This window comes from Schistocerca serialis, chromosome 2, assembly GCF_023864345.2.
Source record: "Schistocerca serialis cubense isolate TAMUIC-IGC-003099 chromosome 2, iqSchSeri2.2, whole genome shotgun sequence".
Taxonomy (NCBI): Eukaryota; Metazoa; Arthropoda; class Insecta; order Orthoptera; family Acrididae; genus Schistocerca; species Schistocerca serialis.
This window is the reverse complement of record NC_064639.1, coordinates 797,632,911-797,653,813: the sequence shown is the minus strand read 5'-3', so window position 1 is coordinate 797,653,813 and position 20,903 is coordinate 797,632,911. Positions and strand designations below refer to the sequence as shown.

General features: G+C 42.0%; 1 protein-coding gene across 2 annotated transcripts in view; it reads right to left on the bottom strand.

Annotated features, from left to right (window-relative positions):
• LOC126458034 (galactokinase-like) overlaps positions 1 to 20,903 on the bottom strand; it is a 145,046-nt gene that overhangs the window by 63,145 nt on the left and 60,998 nt on the right. The window lies entirely within an intron of this gene.

Sequence of the window (20,903 nt, the reverse complement as noted above, 5' to 3'; positions counted from 1 at the left end):
TCGGTAACCCACCAGGCGGATTATATCTGGGGCTGGAGCACCTACCCGAGTCGAGGAAGCAGTGCATTAGCGCTCTTGGCTAACCTGGCAGGTCTTACTTATTTATGCGAAAGGTGAATATTCCATAGAGTTCGTAATATCTCATAAGTGAAGTACCAGCAGCAAAACACTTACTTATTAGACCACTAACAATTCTTTACTTTTATGATGTAAGGTGGAAATCCCATTATTGCGAAATAAATATGAAAATTGACTTGTATGTGCAGCTTTACTGTATGGTTAAATGATGATGGCGTCCTCTTGGGTAAAATATTCCGGAGGTAAAATAGTCCCCATTCGGATCTCCGGGCGAGGACTACTCAGGAGGATGTCTTTATCAGGAGAAAGAAAACTGACGTTCTACGGGTCAGAGCATGGAATGTCAGATCCCTTAATCAGGCAGGTAGGTTAGAAAACTGAAAAAGGGAAATGGATAGGTTAAAGTTAGATATAGTGGGAATTAGTGAAGTTCGGTGGCAGGAGGAACAAGACTTTTGGTCGGGTGAATACAGGGTTATAAATACAAAATCAAATAGGGGTAATGCAGGAGTAGGTTTAATAATGAATAAAAAAATAGGAGTGCAGGTAAGCTACTACAAACAGCATAGTGGACGCATTATTGTGGCCAAGACAGACACGAAGCCAATGCCTACTACAGTAGTACAAGTTTATATGCCAAATGACTCTGCAGATGATGAAGAAATTGATGAAACGTATGATGAGATAAAAGAAATTATTCAGATAATGAAGGGAGACGAAAATTTAATAGTCATGGGTGACTGGAATTTGAGAGTAGGAAAAGGGAGAGAAGGAAACATAGTGGGTGAATATGGATGGGGGAGAGAAATGAAAGAGGAAGCCATCTGGTAGAATTTTGCACAGAGCATAACTTAATCATAGCTAACACTTGGTTCAAGAATCATAAAAGAAGGTTGTATACATGGAAGAAGCCTGGAGATACTGGAAGGTGTCAGATAGATTACATAATGGTAAGACAGAGGTTTAGGAACCAGGTTTTAAATTGTAAGACATTTCCAGGGGCACATGTGGACTCTGACCACAATCTATTGGTTATGAACTGTAGATTAAAACTGAAGAAACTGCAAAAGGTGGGAATTTAAGGAGATGGGACCTGGATAAACTGACTAAACCAGAGGTTGTACAGAGTTTCAGGGAGAGCATAAGGGAACAACTGACAGGAATGGGGGAAAGAACTACAATAGAAGAAGAATGGGTAGCTCTGAGGGATGAATTACCCGGAACCTATCCTCTTATATAATAGATACCAACCATTTCCTCGACCGACTCTCCACAGTTCCTGTCCCTTTACCACATGGTGCCCTGCTCGTCACTATTGATGCCACCTCGCTGTACATTAACATTCCTAATGCCCTTGGCCTTACTGCTATCGAACACTACCTTTCCAAACGCCCTATGGATTCCAAACCAACAACCTCCTTCCTAGTCTCCATGACCTACTATATCCTCACCCACAATCACTTCTGCTTTGAAGGCATTACCTACAAACAAATCCGCGGTATGGCTATGGCCACCCGCATGGCACCATCCTATGCTAACTTATTCATGGGCCATCTAGAGGAAGCCTAAACCACTCACCTGGTCAGATTCATTGATGACATCTTTGCTATCTGGATTGAAGGTGAGGACACCTTATTCACATTCTTCCAGAACCTCAATAACGTCTCCCTCATTTGCTTCACCTGGTCCTACTCAACACAACAAGCCACCTTCCTAGATGTTGACCTTCACCTCAGAGATGGCTACATCAGTACCTCCGTCCATATCAAACCTAATAACTACCAGCAATACCTCCCCTTCGACAGCTGCCACCCATTCCATACCAAGAGTTCCCTTCCATACAGCCTAGCCACCTGTGGTCATCGCATCTGCAGTGACGAGCAGTCCCTCTCAAAATATACTAAGGATCTCACTGAAGCCTTCACTGACCGTAATTATCCTCCCATCCTTGTACAAAAACAAATCTCCCGTGCCTTATCTTTCCAGTCTCCCACAAACTCCCAAAGTCCCACAGTCTGGCCACATAGGAGCATTCCCCTTGTAACTCAGTACCATCCGGGACTGGAGCAACTGTATTACATTCTCCGACAGGGTTTCGATTACCTCTCGTCATGCCCTGAAATGAGAAATGTCCTGCCCACTATCCTTCCCACCCCTCCTACCATGGTATTTCGCCATCCACCGAACCTACACAATATACTCGTACATCCTTACACAACCCCTACTCCCAATCCCTTACCTCATGGCTCATACCCCTGTAATAGACCTAGATGCAAGACCTGTCCCATACATCCTCCTACCACCACCTACCCCAGTCCGGTGACTAACATCACCTATCCCATCACCTATCCCATCACCTGTGAAACCAGTCGTGTGATTTACAATCTAAGCTGCAGCCACTGTGCTGCATTCTATGTAGGCATGACAACCAACAAGCTGTCTGTCCGCGTGAATGGCCACCGACAAACTGTGGCCAAAAAACAAGTGGACCACCCTTCTACTGAAAACGCTGCCAAACATGATATCCCTCATCTCAATGACTGCTTCATCTCAGCCTGTGCCATATGGATCCTTCCCACCAACACCAGCTTTTCTGAATTGCGCAGGTGGGTACTTTCCCTGCAATACATCCTACAGTCCCATAACCCTCCTAGCCTCAACCTTTGTTAGTCACTGTCCTCATCCATCCAGCCTCCTCCTTGTTCCCATTCCAGCACTACACAGCTGTCATTGCACCACCATACACAGTCTTTTAATTTCTTTGTTTTTATTTGTCTCATTTCTGCTATGTACCCCCTCCACCCTCCACACCTTCTATCCTGCCCTCCGTCTAAACTGCAACACTTCACTGTCTGCCATTCCCACCATACTATCCCTCCCCCTACCCGTCACAGCCTCCTCCTTACCCCCACCCAGTCGCCGCTCCCATCATGCACTGGTGCTGCTGTTCACAGCTCTCTGAGACTGCAGATGTGTGTGCAAGTTGCGTTTACATGTGTGTGTGTGTGTGTGTGTGTGTGTGTGTGTGTGTGTGTGTGTGTGTGTGTGTGTGTCTACTGCTGACGAAGGCCTTACAGACGTGTGTGCAAGTTGCATTTACATGTGTGTGTGTGTGTGTGTGTGTGTGTGTGTGTGTGTGTGTGTGTGTGTGTGTGTGTCTACTGCTGACAATGGCCTTAATAGTCGAAAGCTATAATTGTGTGACTATTTTTGTTGTGCCTATCGCGAATCAGCATCTCCGCTATATGGTGAGTAGCAACTTTCCTTCTCTGGTATTGTTACATTCCATCCTGGATTTTCCATTGTTTGAAAAATCAGTTTTTAATTGTCCTGAGGCCAAAAACCACATAAAAAGCATCAATCAAAATCTAATCGGATTATTAATTTCCATGTGACTGGTGCAACACATGTTCAATACGCTGTCCACCATTTTCTGCAACAAGTTGAAATCAAGAAACAGCATGTTGCACAACTGATTCAAGTGTTTCTGGGGTCATGTTCATCATTTCCGAAATGGCACTTCAGCAGCTGTCTTAACTGAATTTGCACTATGTGGAGGTGCACCATCCTGCATAAAAATGATCCCATCCACACTGTTGGAGAGCTGGAATGAGGTGGTTGCACAAAATACACTCATAGCACTTATCAGTGATGGTCCAGGTAACAGGACCGGAAGCACCTGTCTCTTCGAAAAAATATGGCCCTATGATAAATGATGCCATAAACCCGCATGACACAGTGACCTTTTCAGGATGAAGTGGTACTGGCTGATTTGTGTGTGGATTTTCGTTGCCCATATTTGACAATTCTGTGAAGTACATATGCTATCAGATGGAAATGGGTTTCATCTGTCCACAAAATCTTCAATGGCCAATCATTGTCCACTTCCATGCGAACAAGAAACTCTAAATCAAAGGTCTTTCTTGCTGGCAGGTCAACAGGAAGCAACTCATGCACATGAGTAATTTTGAATGGATAGCAAAGGAGACTGTTTTGTAGGATTTTATGCTCTGTGCTCATGGGTACGTCCAATTTTTCGGACAATTCTCCGTGCACTATGCATTTGCAAACCACCACTCGTCTCCTCCTGCACTGCTGTGGCAAATGCTTCCACTGACGTGGAATCAATTTGTTTCCTCCCCCTACTGAGTTGCACACCAAAACAACCCGTCTTTTTGAATTTCCGAATCATTTTCTCCAGACCCATGGCAGTCGCCGGACCAGCGCCTTTTTTCAAACCCTTCAGCTGGAACTTCCACAGAGCAACACGTGCACAGTCATCATTCTTATAACACAGCTTTACAAGCAGAGAGTGATCCTGCATTGAGACAGTCATGGCAAACATTGCAGACACAAAAGGAGGAAAAGCCGTGTACCTGGCGTGTTATTCCAACTTCAATGGGTCGTGTGCATGACAGATGTTTTCATTTACATATTCTTACACATACACCTTTTTTTTTTTTTTTTTTCCCCTTCCCCCCCCCCCCCCCCCCCCCTCCCGCCATACATTTTCCCCTTTCTCCTATAAAATTCCACTGCAATTTGACTTCATTCTGACCAGTGGTGTTATTTTGAAGGTTTAACTTTAATTATAATCACTCTGTATATCAATCAAAGTACACAAGTACTGCTGCAAATTTATTCTTGAAGTTCTCTGTCATATATTTAATGAGTCCATAACTCAATATACTGTCCCTAATAGGCTAAAATATGCAACTGTGAAACCACTGTTCAGAAAAGGTCATAAAACTGATGTTCCCAGCTACTGGCCAATTTTATTGATAACAAGTCTCCCTAAAATCCTATAGAAACTAACGTTCTAGAAACGTTCAAGAGATTATGGCTCATTTTAATAAAAATAAAATGCTTAATAAGCATCAGTTTGGATACCAAAAGGGTACCTCAACTGAACACACCATTTTCTAATTTCCCAACGAACTCCTTGAGTCCATAAACAATAAAATGTCACTAGTTGGAATCTTTTGTGATCTGCCAAAAGCATTCAACTGTGTTGATCACAAAATTATACTTACAAAGGCTGAGCACTATGGATTAAATGGTAAGGTAAGGATGTGGCTCAAGTCATATCTAGATGATGGAAGGCAGAAGATAGTATTGAACAATTCTGTTATGGCACCTACCTGCTCTGACTGGGGCATAGTAAAATGTGGAGTGCCTTGGTCCCTTACTTTTCCTCATCTTTATCATTGATCTGCCATGCTGTATGACACGAAAAGCACACTTCACCCTGTTTGCAGATGACACAACCATAATGATGGACAAAACATCAAACTGCAGTCTAGAGAAAATTGAAACCACTGTATTCAAACAAACTCTAGATTGGTTAACTTCAAATGGTCTGTCACTCAATGTTAACAAGACTCAATTCATTCAGTTTCAAACTGCAAATAAAAAACAGGAAAATATTGAAATAAATTGTGGTGACAAAGAAATACTGAGTGTTCAGTCTTCCAAATTCCTGGGATTACACATAAATAACAATCTAAACTTGTCAGTTCACATCAACAACCTATGCAAAGACTGAATTCAGCAGCATTTGCCATTCGCTCAATTTCATCTGTTTGTGACATGGTAACAATTAAAGCTGCATACTTGGGATATTTTCATTTATTTATGACATATGCAACATATTTTGGGGTAACCATTCATGAGGAAAGGCTTTATTACACAGAGAAGAGTCATCGGAATTATGGCTAGAGTGCAAACTTTTTCAAACAGCTCGGGATCCTCACCATGCAATCTCAGTACATTTTTTCACTAATGTGATTTGTGAACAATAATCATACAATTTCCAAAACAGTGAATATCATGATCATGATAGAAGAAGTACACATGACTTTCACAAAGATATAAAAAAAATCTCAGTGTGGTAGTGGAAAGAAGTACATTATTCAAGCATAAAAATATACAATACACATCCATTTCATATTAAATCAGTCACTGGGGATATGACTAAATTCAAAAAACAGCTGAAACTTTATCTTTTGAATAGTTCTATGTATTCTTTAAAGACATTTTTGACAGTGTGTAACAGTAAAATGTGCTTAATTTTAAGCATTTCTATAAGAACTACCTATGTAGTAGTGGCATATCAAATGATGACAGAATGGTTTTTATAAGTATTAGAATATGACTTAACATTTGTTTGTGTAATCATTATTACTACTATAATCTGTGTGTTTTTAATACCTGAACCTCATGTATATGTTTATATATGATTTCAATATAATAGAGGGAAACATTCCACGTGGGAAAAATATATCTAAAAACAAAGATGATGTGACTTACCGAACGAAAGCGCTGGCAGGTCAATAGACACACAAACAAACACAAACATACACACAAAATTCTAGCTTTCACAACAAACGGTTGCTTTGTCAGGAAAGAGGGAAGGAGAGGGAAAGACGAAACGAAGTGGGTTTTAAGGGAGAGGGTAAGGAGTCATTCCAATCCCGGGAGTGGAAAGACTTACCTTAGGGGGAAAAAAGGACGGGTATACACTCGCGCGCACACACACACACATATCCATCCACACATTTACAGACACAAGCAGACATATTTAAAGACAAAGAGTTTGGGCAGAGATGTCAGTCGAGGCGGAAGTGCAGAGGCAAAGATGATGTTGAATGACAGGTGAGGTATGAGTGGCGGCAACTTGAAATTAGCGGAGATTGAGGCCTGGTGGGGAACGGGAAGAGAGGATATATTGAAGAGCAAGTTCCCATCTCCGGAGTTCAGATAGGTTGGTGTTGGTGGGAAGTATCCAGATAACCCGAACGGTGTAACACTGTGCCAAGATGTGCTGGCCGTGCACCAAGGCATGTTTAGCCACAGGGTGATCCTCATTACCAACAAACACTGTCTGCCTGTGCCCATTCATGTGAATGGACAGTTTGTTGCTGGTCATTCCCACATAGAATGCATCACAGTGTAGGCAGGTCAGTTGGTAAATCACGTGGGTGCTTCCACATGTGGCTCTGCCTTTGATCGTGTACACCTTCCGGGTTACAGGACTGGAGTAGGTGGTGGTGGGAGGGTGCATGGGACAGGTTTTACACCGGGGGGGCAGTTACAGGGATAGGAGCCAGAGGGTAGGGAAGGTGGTTTGGGGATTTCATAGGGGTGAACTAACAGGTTACGAAGGTTAGGTGGATGGCGGAAAGACACTCTTGGTGGAGTGGGGAGGATTTAATGAAGGATGGATCTCATTTCAGGGCAGGATTTGAGCAAGTCGTATCCCTGCTGGAGAGCCACATTCAGAGTCTGGTCCAGTCCCGGAAAGTATCCTGTCACAAGTGGGGCACTTTTGTGGTTCTTCTGTGGGGGATTCTGGGTTTGATGGGATGAGGAAGTGGCTCTGGTTATTTGCTACTGTACCAGGTAGGGAGGGTAGTTGCGGGATGCGAAAGCTGTTGTCAGGTTGTTGGTGTAATGGTTCAGGGATTCCGGACTGGAGCAGATTCGTTTGCCACGAAGACCTAGGCTGTAGGGAAGGGACCGTTTGATGTGGAATGGGTGGCAGCTGTCATAATGGAGGTACTGTTGCTTGTTGGTGGGTTTGATGTGGATGGACGTGTGAAGCTGGCCATTGGACAGGTGGAGGTCAACGTCAAGGAAAAGTGGCATGGGATTTGGAGTAGGACCAGGTGAATCTGATGCAACCAAAGGAGTTGAGGTTGGAGAGGAAATTCTGTAGTTCTTCTTCACTGTGAGTCCAGATCATGAAGATGTCATCAATAAATCTGTACCAAATTTTGGGTTGGCAGGCCTGGGTAACCAAGAAGGCTTCCTCTAAGTGACCCATGAATAGGTTGGCGTACGAGGGGGCCATCCTGGTACCCATGGCTGTTCCCTTTAATTGTTGGTATGTCTGGCCTTCAAAAGTGAAGAACTTGTGGGTCAGGATGAAGCTGGCTAAGGTGATGAGGAAAGAGGTTTTAGGTAGGGTGGCAGGTGATCGGCGTGAAAGGAAATGCTCCATCGCAGCGAGGCCCTGGACGTGCGGAATATTTGTGTATAAGGAAGTGGCATCAATGGTTACAAGGATGGTTTCCGGGGGTAACAGATTGGGTAAGGATTCCAGGCGTTCAAGAAAGTGGTTGGTGTCTTTGATGAAGGATGGGAGACTGCATGTAATGGGTTGAAGGTGTTGATCTACGTAGGCAGAGATACGTTCTGTGGGGGCTTGGTAACCAGCTACAATGGGGCGGCTGGGATGATTGGGTTTGTGGATTTTAGGAAGAAGGTAGAAGGTAGGGGTGTGGGGTGACGGTGGGGTAGGAGGTTGATGGAGTCAGGTGAAAGGTTTTGCAGGGGGCCTAAGGTTCTGAGGATTCCTTGAAGCTCCGCCTGGACATCAGGAATGGGGTTACCTTGGCAAACTTTGTATGTGGTGTTGTCTGAAAGCTGACGCAGTCCCTCAGCCACATACTCCCGACGATCAAGTACCACGGCCGTGGAACCCTTGTCCGCCAGAAGAATGACGATGGATCGGTCAGCCTTCAGATCACGGATAGCCTGGGCTTCAGCAGTGGTGATGTTGGGAGTAGGATTAAGTTTTTTTAAGAAGGATTGAGATGCAAGGCTGGAAGTCAGAAATTCCTGGAAGGTTTGGAGAGGGTGATTTTGAAGAAGAGGAGGTGGGTCCCGCTGCGACAGAGCACGGAACTGTTCCAGGCAGGGTTCAATTTGGATGGTGTCTTGGGGAGTTGGATCATTTGGAGTAGGATTAGGATCTTTTTCTTTGTGGCAAAGTGATATTTCCAGCAGAGAGTACGAGTGTAGGACAATAAATCTTTGACGAGGGCTGTTTGGTTGAATCTGGGAGTGGGGGTGAAGGTGAGGCCTTTGGATAGGACAGAGGTTTCGGATTGGGAGAGAGGTTTGGAGGAAAGGTTAACTACTGAATTAGGGTGTTGTGGTTCCAGATTGTGTTGATTGGAATTTTGAGGTTTTGGAGGGAGTGGAGCTGGAAGTGGGAGATTGAGTAGATGGGAGAGACTGGGTTTGTGTGCAATGAGAGGAGGTTGAGGTTTGCTGGAAAGGTTGTGAAGGGTGAGTGAGTTGCCTTTCCGGAGGTGGGAAACCAGGAGATTGGATAGTTTTTTGAGGTGGAAGGTGGCATGCTGTTCTAATTTACGGTTGGCCTGTAGGAGGATGCTCTGAACAGCCGGTGTGGATGTGGAAGAGGAAAGATTAAGGACTTTTATTAAGGATAGGAGTTGACGGGTGTGTTCATTGGCTGAGTTGATGTGTAGGTGAAGGATTAGGTGGGTGAGGGCAATGGATTGTTCAGTTTGGAACTGGTATAGGGACTGATGGAAAGAAGGGTTGCAGCCAGAGATGGGAACTTTAAGTGTGAGGCCTTTGGGGGTAATGCCAAATGTCAGACAAGCCTGAGAAAATAGAATATGGGAGCGTAATCTGGCTAGGGCGAAGGCATGTTTGCGGAGGGAATGTAAATAAAACTTAATGGGGTCATTGTGGGGGTGTTGTGAGGGTGACATGGTATTAGAAGGTGGAAAGTGTAACATGAGGCTGAAGTGAAAATGAAAATAAAAATATATGGGGAGAGATAAAGGTGGACTGGAAAGTAACTGGAGATCTGGTGTGAAAAAAGGCGAAAAGGTGTTGGTTACAGCTGGGCTATGTTGGACGGTTGGTAGACAACGATGTGCACAAAGGTTAGGTGGTTGTGTTGCCGCCAAAACACGTTAGAGGACGGAGAAATTCGGGAAAATTTCGAAAAAACTGCGTGTAATATATTAACAGGAGCGGTTTTGTGGTGGCAGATTATGAAAATGAGGCTAACAATTGTCTGACGAAGAAATAATGATGTTAAAACCTGTGGGAAGCGGCTAGAAATTATCAGTGATGTGGGAAAAACGGAAATGGAAATAAAGCGAAAGTTATTAGAACTAGCCGAAATGGTTGTTTAAAAGGTGAAAGGAACTGTTTGTGAACTAGAAATGGTGGATTTTATAGCAGCGGTAGTGTTGAAAGTGGCAAACAAATTTTTTTGGTTATGGTTTGGAAGTGGGTTACGTATTATTGAGTATGTATAGGCGGGATAAAATTGTATAGCAGATTATGGTAAAAAGGAGAAGGTGAATACAAAGTGAAACTACTGGCAAAAACAGAAAGAGAAAATAAGACGACAGAAAAGATTTCAAAATGCAACAGTGACAATAACAAACGTAATTGTTGGGTTCAAATTAATGATATCAATATAATAGAGGGAAACATTCCATGTGGGAAAAATATATCTAAAAACAAAGATGATGTGACTTACCGAACGAGAGAACTGGCAGGTCGATAGACACACAAACAAACACAAACATACATACAAAATTCTAGCTTTCGCAACAAACGGTTGCTTCGTCTCCCTTTAAGGGAAAGGGTAAGGAGTCATTCCAATCCCGGGAGCGGAAAGACTTACCTTAGGGGGAAAAAAGGACGGGTATACACTCGCACACACACACATATCCATCCACACATTTACAGACACAAGCAGACATATTTAAAGACAAAGAGTTTGGGCAGAGATGTCAGTCGTGGCGGAAGTGCAGAGGCAAAGATGATGTTGAATGACAGGTGAGGTATGAGTGGCGGCAACTTGAAATTACATGCAGTCTCCCATCCTTCATCAAAGACACCAACCACTTTCTTGAACGCCTGGAATCCTTACCCAATCTGTTACCCCCAGAAACCATCCTTGTAACCATTGATGCCACTTCCTTATACACAAATATTCCGCACGTCCAGGGCCTCGCTGCGATGGAGCATTTCCTTTCACACCGATCACCTGCCACCCTACCCAAAACCTCTTTCCTCATCACCTTAGCCAGCTTCATCCTGACCCACAAGTTCTTCACTTTTGAAGGCCAGACATACCAACAATTAAAGGGAACAGCCATGGGTACCAGGATGGCCCCCTCGTATGCCAACCTATTCATGGGTCGCTTAGAGGAAGCCTTCTTGGTTACCCAGGCCTGCCAACCCAAAATTTGGTACAGATTTATTGATGACATCTTCATGATCTGGACTCACAGTGAAGAAGAACTACAGAATTTCCTCTCCAACCTCAACTCCTTTGGTTGCATCAGATTCACCTGGTCCTACTCCAAATCCCATGCCACTTTCCTTGACGTTGACCTCCACCTGTCCAATGGCCAGCTTCACACGTCCATCCACATCAAACCCACCAACAAGCAACAGTACCTCCATTATGACAGCTGCCACCCATTCCACATCAAACGGTCCCTTCCCTAGAGCCTAGGTCTTCGTGGCAAACGAATCTGCTCCAGTCCGGAATACCTGAACCGTTACACCAACAACCTGACAACAGCTTTCGCATCCCGCAACTACCCTCCCGACCTGGTACAGTAGCAAATAACCAGAGCCAGTTCCTCATCCCCTCAAACCCAGAATCCCCCACAGAAGAACCACAAAAGTGCCCCACTTGTGACAGGATACTTTCCGGGACTGGACCAGACTCTGAATGTGGCTCTCCAGCAGGGATACGACTTGCTCAAATCCTGCCCTGAAATGAGATCCATCCTTCATGAAATCCTCCCCACTCCACCAAGAGTGTCTTTCCGCCGTCCACCTAACCTTCGTAACCTGTTAGTTCACCCCTATGAAATCCCCAAACCACCTTCCCTGCCCTCTGGCTCCTATCCCTGTAACCGCCCCCCGGTGTAAAACCTGTCCCATGCACCCTCCCACCACCACCTACTCCAGTCCTGTAACCCGGAAGGTGTACACGATCAAAGGCAGAGCCACATGTGAAAGCACCCACGTGATTTACCAACTGACCTGCCTACACTGTGATGCATTCTATGTGGGAATGACCAGCAACAAACTGTCCATTCGCATGAATGGACACAGGCAGACGGTGTTTGTTGGTAATGAGGATCACCCTGTGGCTAAACATGCCTTGGTGCACGGCCAGCACATCTTGGCACAGTGTTACACCGTTCGGGTTATCTGGATACTTCCCACCAACACCAACCTATCCGAACTCTGGAGATGGGAACTTGCTCTTCAATATATACTCTCTTCCCGTTCCCCACCAGGCCTCAATCTCTGCTAATTTCGAGTTGCCACCACTCATACCTCACCTGTCATTCAACATCATCTTTGCTTCTGCTCTTCCGCCTCGACTGACATCTCTGCCCAAACTCTTTGTCTTTAAATATGTCTGCTTGTGTCTGTAAATGTGTGGATGGATATGTGTGTGTGTGTGCGCGCGAGTGTATACCCGTCCTTTTTTCCCCCTAAGGTAAGTCTTTCCACTCCCGGGATTGGAATGACTCCTTACCCTCTCCCTTAAAACCCACTTCGTTTCGTCTTTCCCTCTCCTTCCCTCTTTCCTGACAAAGCAACCGTTTGTTGCGAAAGCTAGAATTTTGTGTGTATGTTTGTGTTTGTTTGTGTGTCTATCGACCTGCCAGCGCTTTCGTTCGGTAAGTCACATCATCTTTGTTTTTAGATATATTTATATATGATTTAGTTTGCAAGCCTCATGACCATTTAGATATGGTTATTACTATAATAATCCAACACATTCTACATCCTAGCAAACACTTGCAACAAGGATCTGTGGAACAAGAAAATAAATAATAAAAATAAATACTTTTTCTTCTGGGTCACGCTGGCAAAAGATCCAAGACACAGATTCTCATCTAATCAACTGCAGTTCCTCATTTTGCTTCATACCAACCCATCCTCTGTGATGGGATAAAGGTGAAGCTTGACCGCTTACAGGAGACAATTGTCATTGTGGCCATATTGTCTAGTTCTTACACATCTTTGTTAATAGTTGCTTAGCAGACAAATGGCTCCCGTGGAGTGTGTGGGGATTTCGAGGCAGTAACTATCAGTATTTAGACAAATTTCTAAACCCTTGCCCTGAAGTTTATTTTTCAGACTAAAAGAGAGTGAATGTTACACCAACGTCAAATGTTCAACATGCATTTACAACTCCCACTGCATTCAGAGTTTCAACTGATCTTTGAGCTACACACAAAATCAGCTTAAGTCATTATCAAAGATTTCTATCTAGAATTTCCAGCACCCCCGCCAGATTTCAGCACAATGTTACAGCAAGTTGCAATTATCTTTTTAACATAATTATCAACAGAACAACTGCAGAATCATCACATGCTGTTCACTTCATTGTGGAATATGGGCCTGAAACGCAATTTCAAAAAATGTCAATTTTCCTAATGTTGTTTGGAATATCTACATTTAATAAAAAGCAAAGAGGGCATTCACCCCACCAACAGCAGGATTTACAAGCCATTCACAGTGTGCCTCTTCATCACAATCTGAAGGAACAACAGTCCTTCAGGGGAAAGTAAATTACTGAGGTAGTTTCATTGCCTACATAGCAAATGTCTCACATCTCCTCAGTCTGCTTCAGAATGAGGGAACAAAGTGTGTATGTTCATTGGATTGAGACAACGTGTTTTGCATCCTTGAAAGATACTATAGTCTGCCCTTTGTGTAGTTCTGGACTACCCAGGTAAACCCTTGGTAATAGCTATGGATCCACCCTAATACATCTTTGGGGAAGTTTCTCACATGGTGAACATGATGGTTCTGAGTGCCCCATTGGATTAACATTTAAGACTTTGAACTATGCTCAGCAAATTATGCACAAGTAAAACAAGAGGCCATAGTGATTATTTGTGCTCTTTGCAAATTCCATACATATCTTTATGGTGTGAAGTTTCATGTTCAGTCCTTGATCTACTTTACTGGAGATGTCACATCAATGCTTGCAGCAGTAGGCTCTGTTCCAGTCATTATAAGACTACCATTTTTGTACAAGCCCACCAGCTGTCACGACCTTCTATAGATTTCAATTTGATCAGCAGGCAAACATTTCCCACCACCACAGCCATAACTGCAGATTTAAAAATGATACCACATTTCAATAGGTCTTGAAATAGGTGAAGTTAGGCTGGCCAAACCATCTACCAAACAGTCCAGCATGACGTTGGAAATATGTTTTTCCTCAAACTATCAGTTAACTGCACAAGACAGCAAGCTGCAAGTTGGCACAGAAACTGTGTCTCTCAGAGTGGTCGTTCCGCCCACTCTCCACACTAAGGTGATTTCTTTGCTATATGTGGGACACTAGGGCATCACCGGCATGGAAATACTCACCGACATCCATGTCTATTGGCCAGGAATACATAAGGAGACTGAGCATCACTAGCATGCTCATGTTTAGATTGTGCTCCTCAACAAGCTTCTCCCCAAAGATTTTTCCTCAATGGCCTCGACTGACCAGTATTTAGGACTGGGTTCATATCAATTTCATGAGCCTCAACTGAAGACAATGCATATCATAGCAGTGGACTCATTTCTACAATTCTTGCAGTTGAGGCAGATGTGTTCATCAATGCCGGTAGTCAAATCTTTGTCATCAACGGTCTGCCAAGGGCAGTAGTAACAGACGATAGTACCCGTTCATGTCTGCCTCTTACACAGAGGTTTGTCAACAACACAGCATCCAGCAACTGCCTGACCATTTCCTTCAATCCACTATAAGGGGAGGCAGAGCAGATGGTCCACACCTTTTAAGGCAAAAATGAAGAGAGCAAATCATCTGACATCCACAGAGGGTGCTCCAACAATATTTTAAGCACCATGTAAGAATCCACTTTCCATTACTCAGAGATATTCATCATGCACTCACACAGGTCACGGTAGGTAAAGGGTCGAGCACTGAGTGCTGATCATGTAACAGAAGGTAGCAGACTGAATGAAGCAGCACCATGTGTTGACCCTCAGCAAATCATTATGATTATACTAATTAGGGGAAAAAGTATTTATTTTTGTCAAGAGTTAATATCAAAATACGAAGTGCAGATCATCAATGGTTGAGCCAACCATGCTAACCAATGGTTTGCAGTGTCGACTATATGTGTGTATCACTATAATAAAATGTGATGACATTGCAAATGGTATGTTGTGAGTAAGACTTGTTATCACGATATCAGATAGTAGTAACAGTGTTAATGAACTATGTTTAAAGTTGTGAATGTTAAAACCCATGTGAGTGGCTATAATATTCATGTACTATGGGAAAACGTGTGTACATTACCATAACTAAACAGGCCAAGAATTCATCATTAACTTAACTGAGACTTGTTTTCTAATGATTTTGATCCCAAAATTCCTATCTGAATGGTTTAAATTGCTTGATTTCACATGAACCCACAAACTTGAATGCACACATGATGCAACTGTTGACTTACAAAGAAGCACAGCCAAAGAGTACAAAATAGCAAAATGATTACAGCAACCTATATTATGCAGCCTTCAGAGCTTGTAGGAAAATCAAACTGCATTTTGCATTTATGCCAAGAACTGCAAATAGTATTATCATTTTCTTTTCTTTTTTTAAATTTTGCTTGTAAGTATAGTGTGCTATTGTGTGACTGTAGTAAGAAACAGTAAGTCAGATGCACTATTTATTATGAATTATAGATTTACTGTTTATTGATTAATAATATATAGCTTACTTAAATGTTTTGTGTAAATCTGTGAGTGAATATTGAGGTCAGTATCTGATTTTGGTAGATCTAAGAGGAGTTCTGCATTTAGCTGTGAAAGCTATTCTGTTAATTTGAGTTAACAGAAGTAGAACAGTTAGTGTTTAGTTAATTAGTTATTAACCAGAAAGTCATGTGGGTTACTAAGGGGTTCTTTGATAATACTTGCCAGAGTATTATCAATAATCAGGGAGTTTTTGAACCAAGGCTACAGGCCAAGGGCACGGTATATGGGAAAATGGAGGTAATGCAGGAAGACAGGGGTGATTCAGGAATCAGTAAATGTGAATTGTCAGCTGGCAGCCCAAGGCCATTTAATGGATTACATCAACACACCAGGGAGGTCAATGATAGATAAGCCAGATATAGCTGAGGAGAGGCTACAAAACACTGGAAAAGTCAATGATCTACAAATTTCAAGAAAACTCCTAATTTTTGAGAGGAAATGAAGAAACAAAAGAGCACTTAGAAAAGATATTCCAAGGAAACTTAAGAATATCGCAAGACAAACAGAGAAATTATCATAAGAAAACAAAGAAGACACAGAGAAAATGTTCCAGAAACTGGATGAAATTAGTGCAAGGTTAGAATAGAAGTAAAAAAAATCTGAAAACAGACCTCAAAGAAAGTGATGCCAAAGTGCAGGAGAATCTGGGCACAAACAGAGATGATGTGGATAGAAAGAGAGTTGAAATAACGGGATAAGCTAAGAAAATGTTTTGAAAGCTAAAACTGAACTACAAGAGAAGATTCAATAGACACACAATGATCAACCGATCAGCAATGTGACAGAGATGCAACAAAATATAACATCGCAACTAAACAACTAGAAACCAAACAAATGAACTAACTGTGAGTTGAAGGGAAGAAATAGCAAGACAGAGGATAAAGGACAAACAATAAGTCATGCAAGAAATTAACCATTTGCAAGAGGGAACACAAGAACTGGAGAATCAAACTGAAGAGAGATTGATAGGAGAATTAATAATGCAACTTTGACAGTGCGGGAAGGTAATGTTACAGCAGTGAGTGTCAATAACTGGTTCACCTAGGCTAAGGCACAGCAAAAACATAAAGTAGAATTGCACCCAATCAAATTTAACTGTACGTTAAATGAGTTTTAGCAGTGAACTTGAGAGATACAGACAATATCCAGACTGCAACAGACAGAATGGAGAGCATAGCTTTCACTGGAGAATAAAGAAGAAAGAAGAAGTTAATAATCACAGTCAATTTGAAGCAGAATTTCTGAAGAAGTACTGGTCCAAGAGTCATCTTTGTGCAACAGTCAAAGATATACTACAGCACAAATCTCTTAATACATGGAAGGGTAACTTGAGAGAATGTGTTGAGTATTTACGGGAACTGAATGTAACCCTAGAGCAACCATTAAATAACAACTAAATAATATCTGCAATGAAGAGAAGATTGAGTCAGAAGATGCGCAAAAATCTATCTGTTTTTCTGATTATAGACAGAGATACATTAATTGAAGTGTTGGAACAGTTAGAATCCATTTGCTCACAGGAAAGCAACGTAAAAAATGTATAAACCAAAAGAAGAAACAATTATCACTAAAATCAGTTTAGTAATTCACCATATTATCAATGGAGAGGTGGTGGTGATTAACAATATAGAAGCCACAGAAATGACCATCAGTTTTATTACAATTAGATGAAAATATATAGTTTAAGAGATTAAGCAACAGGAGAAGATAGACAAATGAATCATGAAACAAGAAATTAAAAGGACTAGAGAACCAACAAAAACTTCCTGTTTCAAATTTCACTCCTCTCTCATCTTTCCTACCTGTAAGTTAAGAAAGTTGTAGCAGATTAAGCAATGGTTGCCCAAATATTTTAATCATGAACCGTTTAGTAAGGTATATGGCATATGTGTCGTAAGAGTATAGTAGTTTACCAGGTGTAATTATTCCCTGAAGGGTAAAATGGAAATTTCTGAGGGGCAAACATCAAATGTGTTCGATGAAGATTCAGTGACCACTATAAATTGATTTATTAAAATAATCTCTATTCTCAACACATTGGTAGAGTCTAATATACAACACGTCATCATCTTCATCATCTTCAGTCATTCCTTAAGTTTGTCTTCTTAGTATTTTTCTTGTATCTTGTATCCCAGAAAGAACTTCCTCTGGGTATCTACCATCCATCTTTCTGGTTTCTGCCCACCCCACTTCCACTTTTTTCCCCCTCGCTGTTTGCTAATTCACTTATTGGCTTTCCTGTCTCTCCCAGTAATCTGCAAACTCCATCTCTCTATTAGTCGATGAGTCGCCTTCAAATTTTGAGTGGTCTTCATTTTAAAACATCATGTCTCACTGTCATGAATCAAAAACGTTGATATGAACTGTTTGTTACTGTTCAGTTTCATATTCATTAAAACTTCATTTTGAAAATTTATTTAGCTTTCCAACAGCACTCAAGGTCAGCTTTACTCTTCTATTTGTTGCTTTTGTTATTTATCTAGTGTTGTTGTTGTTGTGGTCTACAGTCCTGAGACTGGTTTGATGCAGCTCTCCATGCTAATCTATCCTGTGCAAACTTCTTCATCTCCCAGCAGCTACTGCAGCCTACATCCTTCTGAATCTGCTTAGTGTATTCATCTCTTGGTCTCCCTCTACGATTTTTACCCTCCACGCTGCCCTCCAATATTAAATTGGTGATCCCTTGTCCCTTGATGCCTCAGAATATGTCCTACCAACCGATCCCTTCTTCTAATCAAGTTGTGCCACAAATTTCTCTTCTCCCCAATTCTGTTCAATACCTCCTCATTAGATATGTGATCTACCCATCTAATCTTCAGCATTCTTCTGTAGCACCACATGTCAAAAGCTTCTATTCTCTTCTTGTCCAAACTATTTATCGTCCATGTTTCACTTCCATACATGGCTACACTCCATACAAATACTTTCAGAAACGACTTCCTACCACTTAAATCTATACTCAATGTTAACAAATTTCTCTTCTTCAGAAACGCTTTCCTTGCCATTGCCAGTCTACATTTTATATCCTCTCTACTTCGACCATCATCAGTTATTTTGCTCCCCAAATAGCAAAACTCCTTTACTACTTTAAGTGTCTCATTTCCTAATCTAATTCCCTCAGCATCACCTGACTTAATTCGACTACATTCCATTATCCTCGTTTTGATTTTGTTGATGTTCATCTTATATACTCCTTTCAGGACACTGTCCATTCTGTTCAACCGCTCTTCCAAGTCCTTTGCTGTCTCTGACAGAATTACAATGTCATCGACGAACCTCAACATTTTTATTTCTTCTCCATGGATTTTAATGCCTACTCCAAATTTTTCTTTTGTTTCCTTTACTGCTTGCTCAATATACATATTGATTAAAATCGGGGACAGGCTACAACCCTGACTCACTCCCTTCCCAACCGCTGCTTCCCTTTCATGCCCTTCGACTCTTATAACTGCCATCTGGTTTCTGTACAAATTGTAAATAGCCTTTCGCTCCCTGTATTTTACCCCTGCCACATTCAGAGAGTATTCCAAACAACATTGTCAAAACTTTCTCTAAATATACAAATGCTAGAAACGTAGGCTTGCCTTTCCTTAATCTATTCTCTAAGATAAGTCGTAGGGTTAGTATTGACTGACGCGATCCAACATTTCTACGGAATCCAAACTGATCTTCCCCGAGGTCGGCTTCTACCAGTTTTTCCATTCGTCTGTAAAGAATTCATGTTAGTATTTTGCAGCTGTGTCTTATTAAACTGATAGTTCAGTAATTTTCACATCTGTCAGCACCTGCTTTCTTTAGGATTGGAATTATTATATTCTTCTTGAAGTCTGAGGGTATTTCGCCTGTCTCATATATCTTGATTACCAGATGGTAGAGTTTTGTCAGGGCTGGCTCTCCCAAGGCTATCATTAGTTCTAATGGAATGTTGTGTACTCCCGGGGCCTTGTTTCGACTTAGGTCTTTCAGTGCTCTGTCAAACTCTTCACGCAGTATCGTATCTCCCATTTCATCTTCTTCTACCTCCTCTTCCATTTCCATAATATTGTCCTCAAGAACATCGCCCTTGTATACACCCTCTATATACTCCTTCCACCTTTCTGCTTTCCCTTCTTTGCTTAAAACTGGTTTTCCGTGTGAGCTCTTGATATTTATGCAAGTGGTTCTCCAAAAGTCTCTTTAATTTTCCTGTAGGCAGTATCTATCTTACCCCTAGTGATACATGCTTCTACATCCTTACATTTGTCATCTAACCATCCCTGCTTAGCCATTTTGCACTTCCTGTCGATCTCATTTTTGAGACGTTTGTATTCCTTTTTGCCTGCTTCATTTACTGCATTTTTGTATTTTCTCCTTTCATCAATTAAATTCAATATCTCTTGCATTACCCAAGGATTTCTATTAGTCCTCGTCTTTTTACCTACTTGATCCTCTGCTGCTTTCACTATTTCATCTCTCAAAGCTACTCATTCTTCTTCTACTGTATTTCTTTCCCCCATTCCTGTGAATTGTTCCCTTATGCTCTCCCTGAAACTCTATACAACCTCTGGTTCTTTCAGTTTATCCAGGTCCCATCTCCTTAAATTCCCAACTTTTTGCAGTTTCTTCAGTTTTAAACTACAGTTCATAACCAATAGATTGTGGTCAAAGTCCACATCTGCCCCTGGAAATGTCTTACAATTTAAAACTTGGTTCCTAAATATCTGTCTTACCATTATATAATCTATCTGACACCTACCAGTATCTCCAGGCTTCTTCCATGTATACAACCTTCTTCTATGATTCTTGAACCAAGTGTTAGCTATGACTAACAAGGGAACCTCCCCATCGCACCCCCCTCAGATTTAGTTATAAGTTGGCACAGTGGATAGGCCTTGAAAAACTGAACGTAGATCAATCGAGAAAACAGGAAGAAGTTGTGTGGAACTATGAAAAAAATAAGCAAAATATACAAACTGAGTAGTCCATGTGCAAGATATGCAACATCAAGGATAGTGTGAGCCTATGAGCGCCGTGGTCCTGTGGTTAGCGTGAGCAGCTGCGGAACAATAGGTCCTTGGTTCTAGTCTACCCTCGACTGAAAATTTTAATTTTTTATTTTCGCAAAGTTATGATCTGTTCATTCGTTCACTGACGTCTCTGTTCACTGTAAGAAGTTTAGTGTCTGTGTTTTGCGACCACACCGCAAACCCGTGCAATTAGTAGACGAAAGGACGTGCCTCTCCAATGGG